Below are 18,596 nucleotides of genomic sequence, written 5' to 3' on the forward strand. Positions count from 1 at the left end.
ATTCTGTTTGTCAATGATAAACAGCCATATATTCATCCCGTTACCCAATGCCCTTGTGCAATTTCAAATTGCAATGTCCATTGACATTTTTCTTTCATGTTCATTATAGAAATGCACTTGAATGAATCACACGTGAAGTTATGATTGTTCCTGTCTATTATAAAGTGAGAGAATAAAAATCCCTGAAATTGCCTTAGATTAGGTTGTTCTAACAGCAACAAGCCAGTTTCCGGAAAGCCATCATAGGGGTTCATTCCAAACCAGTGTAACGGTTCCCGATAGATCAATATTCCATCTAACGGTTTCAGTGTTCCACTTACGAGGCGAGAACACAGCTTCAGGTCCGCGGACAACAACATACGCTGTTCTTCTCCTCGTCCCACAAACAACCTGTCAAATTCCAGCTGTGATTTATAGTACACTGTGCACAAAGTTAAGTGTAATGGATTTGTGCAGCAATTATCTCTAGCTAAGCAGTTCTTTTTTTCTTTCCCGCTATCAACGGTGACAACCCGTCAATGAGCACATTGTGTAGGATTTAGGCCATTGTAAGGCTTTCCCGTTCTGAGCGCATTTTGTTGAATAACCCAAGCACTCTGTTGTAATAGATTAATGATCGCCGACGAATTAACAAGAAATCGGAAGAAGAAGAAAATCTATATCCCGTTGATGTCGATCTCTAATTAAGCCGGATATATATTTTACTTATAACGTGACTTGGGGGTACTTGGAGAAGAGAGAGAAATGCAGCGAAATTTACGACAACAGCAATTAAAACGGTAGGAACAAAAAACAACCGGTGTGGTTTAGACTGAATGACAAATGGTTTCTTCGTGACATTCCTGGGTAATTAAAAAGGAACCACGTTAGAAAAAAATGCTTGATGTGATAACTACCAAAGTTTGAATAGTTCAGTCATGTGTATGTTACTTATAGTTCTTTTGTCAGATTGCCCCTTGATAGATAAACAGTACCTTCTGAGAATCGAGAGCCCATGGGGCTGTAATTACACCTGACTAGGGAGATGTTTCGTACTGCAATTCTGCGGCTCCGCCAGGAATCGTCGAAATGTTTTTTGCAACACCTAATGTGAAGATTGTCTTCCCATTTTTCATCAGACTTTCGTTGCCAGGTTTTTACTACAATACAGGTCACCTTCCAGTGCAATTTACTTTGGGTAGTTATACTACAATCTCTTTACTAATTAACACCGCTAAAACCCGACCCCCAGGGATTCTGTTAACCGGGTAAAACCGCGTGTTACGGAATTCTATGCATCGGTGTGATAAGTGCAAATGTTTAACTTTGTTTTAAACACCGCGCAAGCGAAGCCCCGAAGCAAGATTAGAATTTAATTACAACTGGAAGGAAGATGAAATGAGTATGGAGTGAAACTACTCTACAGCAAACTCTTTTTTGCTTTTTATTCTTCTTGCCCATGGATTATCAAGATATCCAGAGAGCCTATCTGGCGACTGTTTCACTCATGTCATTCACTAAAGTTTATAACTATTAAGGTCGTGAACAATGTTTTATTTTCACAAACGACTTTGTTTTGTGACTTGCATTACATTACTCCACATTTGATTCAGATCACCAACAACTAAATGCACAGATTGCAAAATAATGTATTTCTAGGAGCAATCTTTTTTTTTACCTGTACTAAATGTAAACGGAAACATCAATTTCTCGTCTGCGTTTGACATTGTTAAGGCTGTTATTGTTAATCTGACGTGTGTACCACGTGTCTGTTGATATGGCATTAAACCATTAAACCGTATTCTTATGTGGTATGAACTAAATGACACGCAGCTCATACAACAATGCCTTGTAACAATAATTATACAGTCAATGTGGCGTACCGGTACTTCATGAAAACGTTAGCTAAATGCCAACAATGTCAACAGTCCATTAACGGTGAAGGCTAGGAACAAGGATTTACCAATTTAATCTGGTATAAAATATCAGTCAATAAGTGAAAATGCCATGTTTCGATTGATTCAAAACGTTTAGCTGATATTGTTAATCCGCATAACCGTTAGTAGACACCTAATTTAAACCACATGTTTATCTTTCTTTGTGTAGTCTATTTGCAAAGACGCCATTTTCCACTTTTTGTTCCCACTGCAAATAACGCGAGTAAGTTTAGGATATATATTTTTGTGAACAGGTAGAAATTAGTAAACGTCTGAAAATGTTTATCTAAAGTTGACAAAGCAAGGCAAACAAACTGAGTTTAAAATCACTGGCAACCAACACGATCGATATAGTTCATAAAATCCACCACAGAATTCATCGCATAATTGCACTTTAATCAGCCAAAGATGAAAAACAAATTAACTCAGTGAAGGTAGTTTTTATATAATTCAACTGATGGTTATGCAAATAGCCAGAGAACCGTTTCCCAGTGCTTGTTGTCCTAACGAAAAGTGGGAATGGGGATTGAGCACTCAACCCATTCACCTTTTTTGTACTCTGTAACTTTTGAGTGTCAATAAACAGCCAAAAATGGTGTGATTGCCTGTATCATGACATTCAGGTTTAAGGTTTGATCACCCATCGCCCCTTCTCCTGCTTCTTGTAACAGTTCGCCTATATGTTCGCAAAGGGGCGGGCTGCTGGTATTCTTAGTCAATCGCTCACCAGGAGATTATTTTCTCTTGATTTCCCATCCTAAAAAATCTGTGATGTAGGCAACACAATGCATTGGGATCATTAGTTTTCATGAGACTGCGGTTAGATTTGACCGATTACTGTTAAGAAAGGTTGACACTAGAGTTGCATGAAGGAGTCTCATATCGATTTTATAATACGCTGATATTACCTTATCTGTATAGAACTTATACCTATTCATAGCAATAAATATAAAGTTCGATTTCCGTACACCTTTTTTTTTTCATTTCTTGTCAAAAATTGGGTGGACCAGAACCAAACCAGGATTTAATGCATTTAATCAAACTGATTCATATTCAACAGACCATGTCTCCGTTACATCGGATTGATGTTAAGGGTATCGATTATGGATCAATGGATCAATTATTGACTGGAGACCTCCATTAACAGATTTGAAAAACAACGAAACAACCAGATTTGAAGTCGAACACAAGATCACACTGGTCGGCAAATGTACCCGGATTTGATAGTAAATACACAAGAAATAAAATAACGACGTCTTTGATTATGGGTTGCACTATTCAACGTTGTTCAAAAAAATAAATTTATATCTAATGAGCAGAACACCATTTGGTGTCCTAAGCTTCGGTATATCTAGTAAAAAAAACACTGGCCCATTAAAACTCTGTTTACCGTGCTCATATGTAATGTAACATAATGTAATTATTTATTTATTTGATTTGTGTTTTACGCCGTACTCAAGAATATTTCACTTATACGACGGTGGACAGCATTATGGTGGTGGGGAAACCGGGCAAAGCCCGTTGAAACCCAAGACCATCCTCAGACCTTCGCACGTACGACCGGAGAGGGAGCCACCATAAGCGACCGCATATGTGAGAGACTCCTGGGCCATTACGCTGCCCTGGCGCTCTAGCCAACTGAGCCACGGAGGCACCCTATAATATATACTGTAATGAACAGAACAACATGGCTGGCAAATGAAGCCTACGTTTTTGGTTCTGTATTTGTCATTAAGACTGCTATGTGTACTTTGAATTGTGTGTGATGTGACAGAGACTTCGCTTTGTATTAGATGTATCGCTTTATTACTTGGTAGGAAGCCGTCAGCTATAATTAAAGTAATGCGGTCAAAGTATTTTCGGCAGTATTATTAAACAGTTCCTTACAGCGTGTGACTAGAATATACCTTAAAGACATTGTCCACCTAATTTTTCCGCACATTTCATTTGTCAGTGTAGACTGTAGACAAAAAAACTGTTCATGGATACAAAAAACTAAATTAGATAAATATGTCAAGGATGTTCTCATTCGACAACAAACATAAGACTTTGGTAAAATATTTAACTTCATATAGAATTTTATTTATTTCGACTATTTCTCCATAGATCAGAATTCCTCGCTTTTGTAAGGAGGGGAGAGGGAGGGGCAATATCACTGTCTACGACCAAGACACAAGAAACTAAATTCGTTGAATGTGTTCTTATAGGAGAACAAAGATAAGACTTTAGTGACATTTAACTTCATATAGAATTTCAATTGTTTCGAGTATCCGTAGATCCGAATTTCGTAGATCCTAAATTCCCGCTTTTTTGTTTGGATGGAAGGAGAATGGGACAATAACACTGTGTGGGATCAGTTTTATCGTCAAATACCAAGACCAGTAATCCTCCTTCGCCTAATAAAAGCCTTATGTCTTACGGTGTTTTCCTTAATGTTAGCGATAACCGATTTCCGAGACACATTTTCATCACCATGGTTATCAATGTTACTACAAGATGAAAGTAAACAACACATAATGTGTTCCTTACATACTATTATATTCGGCTTGGCTATCTGGAGGCAAAGAAGCTTTCATTTGATGACTTTGAGTGACTTCGTGTGTTTAGTGTCAGAAGAGATAAAGCATTATTACAAGAACTGTTATATTAGGAAACCTGGCTGTTGGATGGCGGCCCAATGGGATATTAAAACGTTCACATCATTGATTTGCTGCATTTGATACCAGCAACGTAACACTCACAATTACCCACGTGAAACACTACTATCTGTGTGAACGTACTGATCCTAGATGTTACGTGGAGATTTCTTCTCTCCGGTTTATCACCATCCCCCACAGTAACTCGAGTGAGTCTAGACCCGTGACGTCTAAAGTGCTTCGGTGGCCTGATAGTTAGAGTTTCAGATCTGAAGTCAGGAGACCCGTCATCAAACCCTGGCCTGGTCAAACCAAAGACTTTTAAAATGGTGCTTGTTGCCTCTCTTGGCGCTCAGTACTGAAACGCTAGAGCAAGGAAACACAACAATCTCGGTATCATATGAGTGGGTGGTGTCATGCGTTGTTTCTTCTTGCGTGATACTTTAGTGGCGGCAGCACTTTGGTCGCACAGACTCACACATTGCCACTAGAGAACACAGTACATGTATACGCATAGGACTGAAGAATTGCTGAGTACGACCTAAAGTCCCGAGCATAAATACAAACATACATAGCAGTGGCGTCAAATATTTGGCATTTAACATCATTGCATATTTTCACCTGATACTACTTTGGCCATGGTGTTGGGAGTAGTGTAGTTTGTTGCTTCTTAACCACGTACATGAACAGTTAGAAAGGTTAGAAACACCACAGGTTTGAGGTAGTAATTCAGTGACTGTTAAAATTTATACTTGCAAGACACTGGACAAAACCCCTGGCTTTTTATAACCAACTGACGAATGTGTATTAAGCTGAGGAGCGACTCCAGAATGTGTGAGATGCTGATGGAAAGTAAGTGGTCTTAAACGAACTTCATGTCAGACTAAAACAGACTTTCAGGCGATTTGGAAACGATTTAACGGTAAACATGGTAAAGTAGATAACTACCTGAGCGTTTAACTTGAATGGATAGACATAATCATAATCATCATAATCGTTCACCCGAACTTTCGGCTATCTGGTGCATTTTTTCTCAACAAATCTGCCATGGAGACTAAATTATCCACTAAGATCATTTGACCATATGTGAGATGTATTTCACCGTCTCACGTGCCGCTTATGTTTGATCCCGCACACTTAAATATCTTACGACTGAGCATGTGTAGGTTTATCACGTAGAGCCCAGTAAATACTCAATAATTATTGTTTCCACACAGGCCATTATGCACTATATGAGATATACATCTGAAATACTTATATATGTATATCGTATTTCACAGATTTTGTTTGAACTAGCCCAAATCTTTAGGACAGCGCCCCCATAGGTCATACTCAGTATATTTTTGATACTTTTGAGTTCTAACGTTATCCGTATACAGCTTGATACTAGAGCTACCTGGATTAGCCTGACTGCCGATCCACTATATTAACATACATGTATATTTAATAAATGTTTTGAACTGTTACCATCGTTTATTGCATATATGAATGCATATCTGACTGAAATTTGGCCTTTGTTTTAACTGTGAACATCAGAGATATTCAGCTTAATACGACAGTGATCAAGCCTTGGGAAATCTACAACTAATTTTGTCGTCTTAACCATGCCAGCCAAAGCTGGATTTGAAAATCCCACCATCTCTTTGTTGAACGGACTAGTAGTCTGAACTAAAGCGGTCTATCTCGTTATTTCTCAGATTTAATTGGACGATTTTCACCGAGGCATTCTTTCCGAGTTTGATCTCAGATTTCCCAACTTCGATGCGGACGCTCTAACCACTGGGCCACCGAAATACATCTGGAAAACTGTTGAGCTATGTATTATCCCTCTGTATCTCCTGTACGACGTTAAACCCCAAGCACTCACTCTGTATCCCCTGAGTGCTAGGGGAATAAGGGCAATCATTTATATATTTCATTCCCAATGAAAGCTAAAATCCTTTCTTCTAACTGCATTCAGGATGAGGGAGACTTTGCCCGGATAAATGTCGATCTAATGTGCATGTATGAGCAGTTATATACGGATTTATGGGATGAATCTCCGTCAATTCAGAATTTAAGGTTGAGGGGAGGGAGGGAGATGAGGGGTGGTTTAGTGACGTAAAGTGATTATCCATGACTTATGGCCCTACGCAGCGTTCTTTGAAAGTGGCGCCACAATAAATCCTATCTATTCGAAAAGAAAAGCCTAAAATATTACGCATTCCCGAAACTTTTATAGCATTTCATTGATTACAGCTAGACAGAGAATTTTCCAATCTGCAATTTAATGAAATATTTTTTCATCTTACTCAATTCGAGTACAGCACAGTCGATATTTTTAATCTGGCTCCCAAAACTTGCCTTTCACAGATCACCGTTGTTTTGTGTCAAAAACTAAAAGTCCATTCAAATATTATGTCATCGGAAAAAATGACCAGATTTGTGTTTGCCAATATAATAAGACCATAACGTTAGAGGCAGAGCTATACATTCCAGCATTATAATAGGAAAAGATATACAATAATTCCCGCACATATGACTAATTTTCACCTATAACACTGTTCCAAGTTTATAATTGCCACCTATAACACTGTTTATCGTTAATAGGGATTACACTTTCTGAATATTAACGATAATACTGTTACTTAATCCACTTTCTAAATGACATCTATACCTATATAACACTGTTCCAGTTTTAAATTTCAGAATGGAATGGCTTCACTGCACTCACAATGAATAACCCGACTGTACGGCAATTTGAAAAATATTGCACATATCTGTTTCACTGAGCTTTCACAAACCCTACTCTGTCATCAGAGTGGCAACTGTTGGAATACAGCTCCTGCTGCTTTCGCATTAAGTCAAGCGGTTAGTCAGACGAAGAGTCGTGGTTCACTCTAGGCGCACCGGTTTTCCTCCAATCATAAGTCATGTAGATTTTTTTAAATAAAAATACCATTATTTAGTGTATTTATTTATTTATTTATTTGACTGGTGTTTTACGCCGTACTATAAGAATATTTCATTTATACCACGGCGGTCAGCATCATGGTGGGAAACCAGGCAGAACCCTGCGGAAATCCACCACCATCCGCAGGTTGCTGGCAAACCTTCCCACGTACGGAATTATTTAGTGTAGTGATTAGCACCTGCAATAAATCAATAAATAAATACCATTTAGACATTCCTTCTAATAGAATTCTCCTTGATACTTCTACAGAAGACTGACGGACCTGGCCACAGTTGAAAGCTTAAAATAAACCAATCTTGCAAAACCTTTTTGGAACGTTTTGCCCAAATTTTCTCCACACGCCAAAACCGTGCAGCATACGACAGGCATCTGTCCCGTGAAGTCCCATTGTCACGTGCACGTGTTAGCAATAGTGTCATTTAAGTCACATACTGCCAGATGCGTGGATTAGAACACACTGTGTTTGGTGTACCATCGGTCATATTAACTACTAACCGTACGTATAAATATGAACGTGTCTTGTCTGTCAGCTATCCACACGCGATCCAAACGTGAGATGTTATACGCGACCAAAGAGTTGTACAAGAGACCACACTTGTACTCTGACATATGTTTGTCCATTTGTCCATCTTGGTCTCTAGCGTATTTAAATTATACACAATTAGTATATATTTAGGAATCTGTCAATGTTTTTATTGGTAATTTTTTTTAAATAAACACACTCGACAGACTGGTATGAAACCTTAAAGAATCCCAGACAGTTCTTTTCACCCGATGTAAAGGCTGGGTTAGATCATCCGCAGTTCATACAGTTTGTGTCTACTTTTCGGTGTAGATACCGCGGAAGCAAATCCAGCACTTGTTTACTGACCATAACTGTGAACTCGGTTATCTTTCCTGACTCAGCAAGAACAGCGATTAGTTGACCTTAAAGTGGTCGAGAGGAGATTTCTTTGGGGGTGTTAATTATTGACTTAGAGACGATGACCAATGGGAGTAAACCCGTCAGAATAACAAAAGATTGCCCGAGGGAGTCTGGCTACCAGGTACACTGAGGACGCGTTTTCCGATCTGTTTTACCGTAGTAAGTGATACCGGGGCTTTCCTGTAAGCTTACATTACACTGGCCATGGTACAAAAAGTCAATTTGTCTGTCGTTTCGTCTGGCCAGTTGTCCGAGTTGTCATCCATCAAGATGATTAAGTAATAAATATTTTATAACAGTTTCATGTGCCAAAGTTAGCTAACTATACTCTTTACAACGACTGCGGATGACTGTGGATTTCGTCCGGGCTCTGTCGGCCGTCGTATAAGTAAAATATTCTCGAGTACGGTGTAAACACCAATCGAGGAAATAAATCTTTACAAATATATATCCTGGCTTTGCGTTTAGCATTAAGGAGAAGTGCAACGACTAGTTGACCCGTATCAGTATAATGGGTCGGGTGGGGCAGCTTACTTGCCTTCGGTAAGTCGCCTCAGTGAAGAGCGGTGGAAAACCGTCCAGCAACAAGGTGGTACATTGCATGCACTCTAAGGACTGCTTCGTCGTCATATGACTGAAAAGTTGTTAAGTACGACATTATACCCCAAGCACTCACGACCATTAAATGCGAGTGGTGAATTGAAAACACGTATTTAAAGTAGTCCATTTGCATATATAATTGTCTTAATGTATCGAGACCAAAGAGATGTCTTCTCCATGGGCAACATCCGGACTCTACATCCTTCTCATTAGCCGGAAAGACGTCGCCTGTAGGCAGTAACACATCTTGTTTTCAGCTGACGCACAGCTGGCATCCAGACTAGATTAGCATGGAAAGATCAGGCCGAAAAAAATCCTTTGAAAGATGATATTTAGCTCTTAACTGTATCACAGCACTGTTTGAAACAATGGGTGAAGAAATATTTCTTTCATCTTCACAGAAAACTGCTGGTACTGTATGCAAAAAGTTTCCCTTTATGCAGAAAGGTTAGGTTTACTGTGTTATAAATTTGTATACTTTATGAACAAAATTCTTTTAATTAACATATAATTAATATTTAAAAGTTATTAAACTGAAAATGATGGACAAAAAAACTTAATCCAAAAGAGGATTTAAGGAAGGTTTGCAAAAAACAAAAGCGCTTCAGTATTAAAATTTTAAAAAAACCCACACTAATCGAGAAGAAACAGAATATATATATCTATATAAACAGAGAAAGACTTCTTTACTGAAAATAATAATTGAGCGGCTTGTGTCCAAGCCAGTTCTGCAAATTTAATGCGAAGTGGTAAGGTAATGTTAACTATAGGGACTACACAGTCATGCTGCTTGTAAACGGTACCACGTCAGCCAGGAAGATCTTCGTGCGAATATCGCCCAGGGGAAGAAGACACCAACACAATTTCGCCACAACAGCGTCCATGTCAACGTTTTCCCTTATTTGCATGATCGCAAATTTAAAATTAACGTCCCCCAGGGAGGCAGCTTTTCCGCAGCTGTTCTTTGATCATTTGACACAATAACCTAAGACAGGTGACTTGTGTTTCGCCGAGTCTGACCAAGTTTACATCTGCAGCAGCGTCGTTGCTATGTATACGCTTATGGCCCAAAAAAAAGGAAAGGAGAGATGGTAATTTGGTTGAAACATGGACTCATGATCAACACGGTGTTATTCAAACCAGTACTAGAAATCACGCCCTGGCAATTCAGGCCATTCTCTAGACGTGCACAAGTATAAATAAAAAGTAAAAAAAAGTTGTTATTCATTAGAAAACGGCCGTTCCCGATCACTTTCTAACCTCCAAAGCGATTTAAAGAAGAAAGGGCTTAAATTCGACTACAGCATTGAGAAGACAAAAAAATAAAAAGACTTATACTTCAGACTTTTTTCTGGCGATAAGTTAAGTGTATATAAGTATACATGTATTCGCGGTGTAGCGCTTATCAGGCCTCATGTCGTATTTACAGCAATTATCCCTAATCTGGAACTATTCTTCCATTTCCCTGGCCATCGCTGTAAAAAGGCAGGGTTCGACGATTACAGGCGCAGTCATAAAGACCGCCACAGATACAGGCGGGCCAGTCTGCCTTTGAATACTTGAACTATACTCTTTTGACACATTATATATGGTGGCGAGAACATATTGTATGAGGAAATAAAAACGTCCACACTACAGACATATAAACGAAGTCGGTCAAGCAAAACACTATAAAGAGTAGCAAATGCAATTATTATTTGAAATGCCATTTTTTCAACACAGTCGAATAGATTCTTGGATCTGTCAGCTGTCAAATGATCGACGCTTTAGCTGTAGGCGCATACCATAAAATCCATGTTTTGTGTATCATCACACAGCTGGATGATCCCCTATTCATAAAATACGTGATATGCCGGAGGTGAAGGATTCACTTTCGTATAACTATATCGGGTGGACATAAAAAATGGGTCGTACTTTGATGCTGCATTGCTCCATTATCCTTTGTTCAAACCCTTTCAAACCCGGTTTCCTTCCACCATAATGCTGGTCGCCGTCGTATAAGTGAAATATTCTTGAGTGCGGCGTAAAACACCAATCAAATAATAAATAATTCAATAAATCAATAAATAAATCAAACCCTTTCAAACCTTAGAGATTCAAATGGCATGATTTTGTTAATATACTGACCAATTTTCAAGGTCATAGCTTGAGTAGTCTGTACACAGGGTTAAAATGAAAACATAGCCTCAAAAACGCTCGTTCCAGTGACCCACATTGTAACACTTGTCAGGTGTCATGAGTAGAGCGCGCCCTGCACCTGTGTGACACGCATCAAGGACTGCTGGAAAAAATCACTCTTAAGGAGTAATTTGATCACCTTTTCAGGTTAAACAAGGTAGAACATCATTTTGAAATGTCCGGAACATGCGTTTTTTGCCTCTGTTTTCAATTTGGTTCGATGAACAGAAATCTTAAAGGATGAAATTGAAATATGGTCTACTACCATTGGGATACTTGGGATATAAAGGCTTTTGAGTGTGTAAATTTTTAGAAGCTGACTTAAGAGGGTTTCGGAGATATTGAGTGTCAAAGTACGGCCCATTTTATTATGCCCACCCGATTTATTACTCAACCCATATGACTGAAGTAAGTTTCAACGTCATTTGCCTGGAGCAGGAATCCACGACATTTCCCCTAGTGTGTTCGGTGCGCGTAAAGCAGTTCAGGAGACAGTATATATAGTTCGCTTAAAATCACTTGCTTTCAGCCAGTATGACATCTTAAACATGAAAAAGCCGTACGTGCCAGCAACCTGCGCATGATCGTGGGTTTCCACCGGGCTTTGCCCGGTTTCCTTCCACCATAATGCTGGCCGCCGTCGTATAAGTGAAATTCTTGAATACGGCGTGAAACACCAATTAAATAAATAAGTAAATAAACATTAAAGATCACAGCACAAATAGCAGTGACGACAGCGTGATGCTTGGTAGATCCTCACACATAACCCGTGAAATACGGTATCTTGTCAGTTTACCTCATATAGGGTTTTGTTCTAACTGTTCATGTAAATGCTTTAATAGCAGTAGTGCACAAGCTCGCTAACAGCATGACTTAAGCCGTATTAGGTACACGAATATTCAGTGATGATAATTGCAATGTATTGTGTTCTGATCACATTTAAGGTACAAAAACATTAAATCAATGCAAAGCGACCAGGTCTCGGAGACGCTTAGTCCAGCTGAAGAATTTTGAGTTATGCTGAGCTAGTTAAAATATCCGCTGTGAAGGCGAAAAATTAAGGCCTTTACTTAAATACCAGTCAAATAAACAAGTAAACAAACAAAAATGTCACTTGCAGGTTTAATATCAATAAACCAGCGAAACCTGTTAATAATGCTGAATATATTTGCATAAAAATACATGGATGGGTTATAAAATGGCGTAAGATCTGTCGCCTGACCGAAACACTAACACAGAAAAGACTGGGGAAAGTGGAAATTGTGCTGAAAACACCGAAACGAAAATCGCTTTTATTTTCTGTGCCACACAGCAATGGAAATAACTTCCTTGCAAACTTCAAAGCCATCACAGGAAGGATGAAACACAACACACGGAATGGACATACATATCTTTTTATCTGAAAGACAAATGAAAGCTAATGGTCAACATCAAAATGAAAAATTGAGATAAAAATGTCCAATGACATCATGCCACAGTTCTGTTTCTTTTGGATACTGTACTTAAGACTTGTCTTTTTTTAATGTTGTTATACTCCGTACTCAAGAACATTTCCTTTGTACGATGGCGGCCAGAATTATGATGAAAGGAAACCGGGCCTAAACCAACGACCGTTCGCATGTTGGTGGCATATCCTGTCACGTACAACGTGAAAACTAAATCAATGCATAGATATGAAGGACATATCTATGCAGGTCGTGACAATGTACAATGAGAAAATTTAGGTCACATCTGAGTCGGACTGTGTAGGAGGAACCCCTGAAAGAAGAGAAAGACATGGGAATTCGTGAGCTTAACAGACATCTCAAAGGTCCCTCCAGCGCAATTTGCTTTAAACAACTCCATATATGTAACTCTGTCTACTTCTGTTGTTCCCGCCATTTGGGGTTAGTTCTCGGAGTAATTGCAAATGACGTGGGCATGTTTGAACTTATCACCCCAACTCATTGTAAGATCTAGTTCGAAGCCTAAAAAGGGTCTATGCCTGAGATGAAAAGGTATTGCGGTACTATGAACATCAGGAAGCCATATCACGAAGAGTAATTACATCAAAATGAAAGTACCGTACTGCCTTATGTATTATATGTAAGTGCCTATGGTACGCACGCAGTACTTCAGTAGCGCTCAGGATATGGCGTACAATGATCGTGACAACTACACATTGTGCAAAATGGTTGAATTTAATTATACAGTCTGCAACCAATGCTAGTCTGGAAATAGTCCAGAAATTCCCCATCACAATACTTATTATATAGGGTTGGCCAGGGATGCTTACATACTACATTTAAATATTAAAACAAACTGGGGTAATTTTAGGAACAACGGGAATAGTGCGACCGAATGTGACGTGTATTCAGGTTTAGGTTTCATAAGCTCTTTCGAAGTCATATTGTCATATTAAGTCAGGTTAATAAATCGTGAAGTACAAATAGCAACGACCATGCAAATAATATAAAGATTCATTGGATGGTTTGAAAACGTTGTGGGCGTTTTCCGCTTTGCTGAAATACTTTGTTTGGTTCACCATTCTGGGTAAGTTAGTAATTAACACTAACTTACGCCATAAATTGCGAGTGCTTAAAAAGCCAAACGCAGAACAGGTAAGAGTTCAAATCGTGGTTGGTGCACTGTTCTACAGTAAAAGATCAGTGTGCAGATTTTAAAGATTCTGGGGCAAAGCGTTTCATTTGTGGCCGTGTTTGAATATTTGACTTAAGGCGTTTGATAAATACGGGCCCAGAACTGCAGTGGTCTTGAGCCATGGTGCTAGGGGGCGTGCAAATTGCTACTATATATGCATTTACATGAACAGATGGAATAAAATCCTGACTGAGGTAAACTGACAAGAGGCCGTATTTGGCCGGCTGTTTGTGACGGTTTGCCAGCTATTACACTGTCGTCGCTACTCTGGATTTATTCACTATGCTGTACGTCTTTTGTGGTATTGTATTTTGAGAAATTCTAGACCAGTGACGTCTAATAAATCGTAGTGAACATCACTGCCTTTGTTTTTTACCTAATTGAGCTTGAGCCATGGTGCTAGGGGGGGCGTGGAAATTGCTACCATTTATGCATTTACATGTACAGTTGGAATAAAACCCTGACTGAAGTAAACTGACCAGACGCCGTACTTCGCCAGGTACGTGTGACCATTTGCCAGCTATCACACTGTCGTCGCAACTGAAAAATCCACGTTCAAGATAGGTAGACCAGGCGCTCATGGTAACATAAAGGCGATACTGGTTACCGTCATGAATTCTTCAATCCATAAGCCACAAACACCAAAATGCTTGACAGATGAATTCAAAACAACAACCAACTCAATCAGTCAACTTTGGCTTCAAGATCCCAAACGTCCTTATTGTGTTGCAATCAGAAGACAACAGTATGTTTTTGATTTGGAAAAACTGATGCATTTTCAGCATCAGTTCTCTGAATAGTTGGATTGTAAGACTGGGTGATTCTGGCATTCTGGCAGCATTATGGTCGAGGCCAGACTATATGAATACACTGTCATAATGTTACGAAAATGTCAAAAGTTCAAATTCCAGTGCAGATACATTGAAAGAGGACAATTAGTCTGGAATATTGTGATAAGACACTATCAGCTGATTCAGCCAAAGATTTTATTACGACAAATGTCAACCCTGACGCACAAATGAAGTATAGATTCAGTTATGTAGCCTTGTAGATGAGTGAGCCGACCAGTGTTATTTTATATGTCTTTTCTTTAGCTAGTGAAGACTTCTGCTGGAATCTATTTATTTATTTGACTGGTGGTTTACGCCTTACTCAAGAATATTTCACTTATACGTCGGCGTCCAGCATTATGGTGGGAGGAAACCGGACAGAGCCTGGGGGAAACCCACGACCTAAGACCTAACCCATGAATCTAAGAAAAAAAACAGGGCTATGTCATTTTTTCGCACTTAAATTCATGTGATTTTTCGACCTGACAATGTTTTGCTAACGATATGCCGTAGCCTCCATTCCCACTTAGGAGCGACAAACCTCTAGGTTGTACAACCAGCAATAAATGGTTCACATCCAAAGGGGACTGTGTTGACACGCTGCTGATGTAGAAAGAAAAGTTCTACTCCAACCCATGTTTCATTTAGTATCGCCCGTCGGTATTTGAAAGCGGATAAAACAAAATAGAAAATTTGGCTAAGGAATGTTTGGCGTGAGCATCATTCTCAAGCAATTCTGACTCCAGGTATTAGCGTGTTTGAGCAACAATATACCTGGGGATATTGGCACAGTGTTTTTTACGTGTGATGATTCCCTCCAGGGCATAGTTTCACAAAGTGGAATATTTTGTACTATTACCGTACCAATGTCCTATTTGTGCTACTGTACGACATCTATGTGAAAGTGGGCCCTGGTTCTGACCAATTTACGTCTCACTTCACCCAACACCCGTCATTTTTTCGTGTTGACGGTGTAAAACACCATTCAAATAAATAAACTGAAACTGCAATCAAGAGCATGATTTTGCTCCATTCATCTCGCCTGTATGTTTTCTGGAAAATCGTGCAGCGATTTTGGATGGAAGCACATTTATCTCCCATCGCAACTTGATAAAACGTATTAACTATCTCAGTTATCTGTAAATTAACTCTGTAATTGGTAGAAAGTTATAAAAAAAAACAGAAAAAGAAATGTAAACGATGTGTGTTATTAAAGAAAAGTGCTGCATACGACACAACATTACAGACAATCGTAGATCTGTCGTGAGTGCATTTAATAAAAGTTTTAAATTCTGCCGTGAACGACATCTCCCAGTAATTTGATTTGCAGCATGTAACTAGGATTAGAGGCATTAAGCTGAGTAAAAGATTTATGAAGAAAATGAGATGGCATTTGCCATTACCTTCCCATTGCTGTCCAGAGACAAAGTGTTGATAACTAATTTACGAGCTGCAGGATTTACGGTCTCGCTGGGGATCCGAGCGCTCTGGGATATAGAATGTCATTATAGGTATACTACTGTCCTTCACGTCACGGTTACTCGGATCCCTGCTCAATTACTGCCCTTTATCAGCACGTTGCCTGGTGCTGCTGCCAGCGAGGTGAAAAGCGATTTATGAAAATGGGTGGTCAGCAGATCTAATTTTATATTTCTCATTTTGTTTTTGAGATAGCATTGCTTTGAGGGGTCATTGCTGCTACACCAGCTAATACGTCTTCATCACCTGCAATTATTTCCCCGCCATATTTGACCTCCTCGATAGCCTGTTGCCCGGACATTCAACACAAGTCGGCGATAAGTCAAGGATCTGCAGCCAGAGAGCATTTGATTGATGGGTTGGTCTTTTTTCAAAATTGATTCTTTTAGTTAATAATAATATCTCCTGCCCGGGGAAAAAGAACCCGTAAACACTTCCGTGAGCTCATGTTCAGCGATTTACCTGCAGGTGTTCTTGTCATGAAGCTATATCTGTTCTTACCCGGTGTAAAATACATCCAAGCCATGGGCAGTTAACGTTCTTTCCTTCATATCTTCGATACATGATTTAAACCTTTCCACAGCGGCCAGTGCACTACGAAAGACAACGGCTTATCATAGTTTAACAGTAATAGGTTTCGGACCACTGGAATTTATGGTGGTCTTGTACCAAACACGTATAGCGTAATGCAGCCGAAAGAGCTGGAATTAACACCACTGTCTTTTTTGCTTCAGTCTACTTAAACCATGGCGCCGGGGTGCGTGTAAGAAGCTATATGTACCATTTCAACATTTACATGAACAGAATAAGACCTTTATCACAATGTCGTCGGGGCTGTGGTTTTACTCGCCCTACTGTAGTCTTTACTGTGCAGTGACGCACTTCACGCTAGTCCACCACTGTGCGAAAACCGTTCCATGATTGTACTCTGATGACCACTTATACGCTGAGAAATAGAAGCTGTCAGTTTACCTGCATGATACTGGAAACTTTTCAGGAGTGCAAAGCGTCCACGAAAGTTGAACAGAAGGCAAACTACAAACTAACAGTGGTAAACTGTGCTCTTTGAGGTGATCTGGAAAAATTCATATCACCTTTAAATGCAGAAAGTCAATTTATAAACGGATTGACTGACTGACTGATTAGTTGATTGATTGATTTGTTGCTGTACAACGCCATATTCAACAATTTCTCATCTGCACGATGGCGGTCAGCAGTGGTGTTACTTCCAGTACATCAGGTGTTACTGGGAAGACAAGTGGTTTTTGAGGGGTATTACATATATACTGCACAAAAGACCCTGAACCCGCCGTCGATTGCTTATTGGCCAAGACACCTACACGACCGCTGGGGAAACTGTTGCCTGTCTTACCAAATATTGTGGTGGATCCAGTGTAATGGCTCGTAAATACGCATGACTTAAGAGTTCAGACAAAGATGGCTTCTTAAGCCGTTGACAGATAACTCGTAATGATAGAGAAGCTTTTTCCTTAATGATCTCAATATCGTTCTAAATGAAGTTGCTTAGTATTCGAATTGCAGGGGAGGCTTATCTTTTTTTCTTTGTTTTACTGTCTGCACAGGGTATTTTTTCTCAACATATGATTACTTTACTTCAGGCTTACATGTTGAACCCTTATCAATCTCAGCAATGTCGAGTCTGCTTAGTCTGGATGAAATGTGTTAATTCCTGTATAAGTCTTCCAAGAGGCCTCTATCTGACATTCCGTATGTTGGGGAGTTGTTGAAATAGAGCACGGTGTGATTTGCTTTTCCAACACCCTCCGGACACCAGGACACATCTTATCAATGCCAGTTGATTTTTGTACACGTTTGCTTCCATCTGTAGGGAAGGTTTGGCAAAAGTAAGAAAAATATCAATACAATACATTTACGAATTACCGACTGAGAGAAACCTTTTGGATAAACACATTTGTCCGAATATTTGAAGACGTCTGAAGAATTGCAATAAATGTAGTGGTTAACATGTATGAAGAAAGAAAGGGTTATTTATTCAAAATGTGACAGGAAAGGATCGATGTCGCCTTTGATATAATGCAGAGATTATGAATCGATAGTGCAAGTATCCTAAAGGATACATGAAAAGTATTTTAAAACGAAGATCTATGGTTTTAAAGAAAATGAAAGGAAAACATGGCAAAATAATCAGAATTCTTTTATATATTTTGTATTTCTTAATACTGTACACGTAACAGTACAGATTTATTCTGTTATGAAAACGGTTATTGCAATATTGTATATTATAAGTCAATATAGTTTTTATTAGTATAAGCCTCCAATGAAGTTTGAGAAGTACAGACAGGCCCCTTCCAGATAAAGAAGACAGATTAATGTTCTGTCCAGGTTCTGTCTAGGTCTCAGCTGGTTTGATTTTTCTTTGCGTTTGAAGTACCGCCGCTATTATTAATAGTAAATTAA

Source organism: Liolophura sinensis, chromosome 6, assembly GCF_032854445.1.
Source record: "Liolophura sinensis isolate JHLJ2023 chromosome 6, CUHK_Ljap_v2, whole genome shotgun sequence".
Taxonomy (NCBI): domain Eukaryota; kingdom Metazoa; phylum Mollusca; class Polyplacophora; order Chitonida; family Chitonidae; genus Liolophura; species Liolophura sinensis.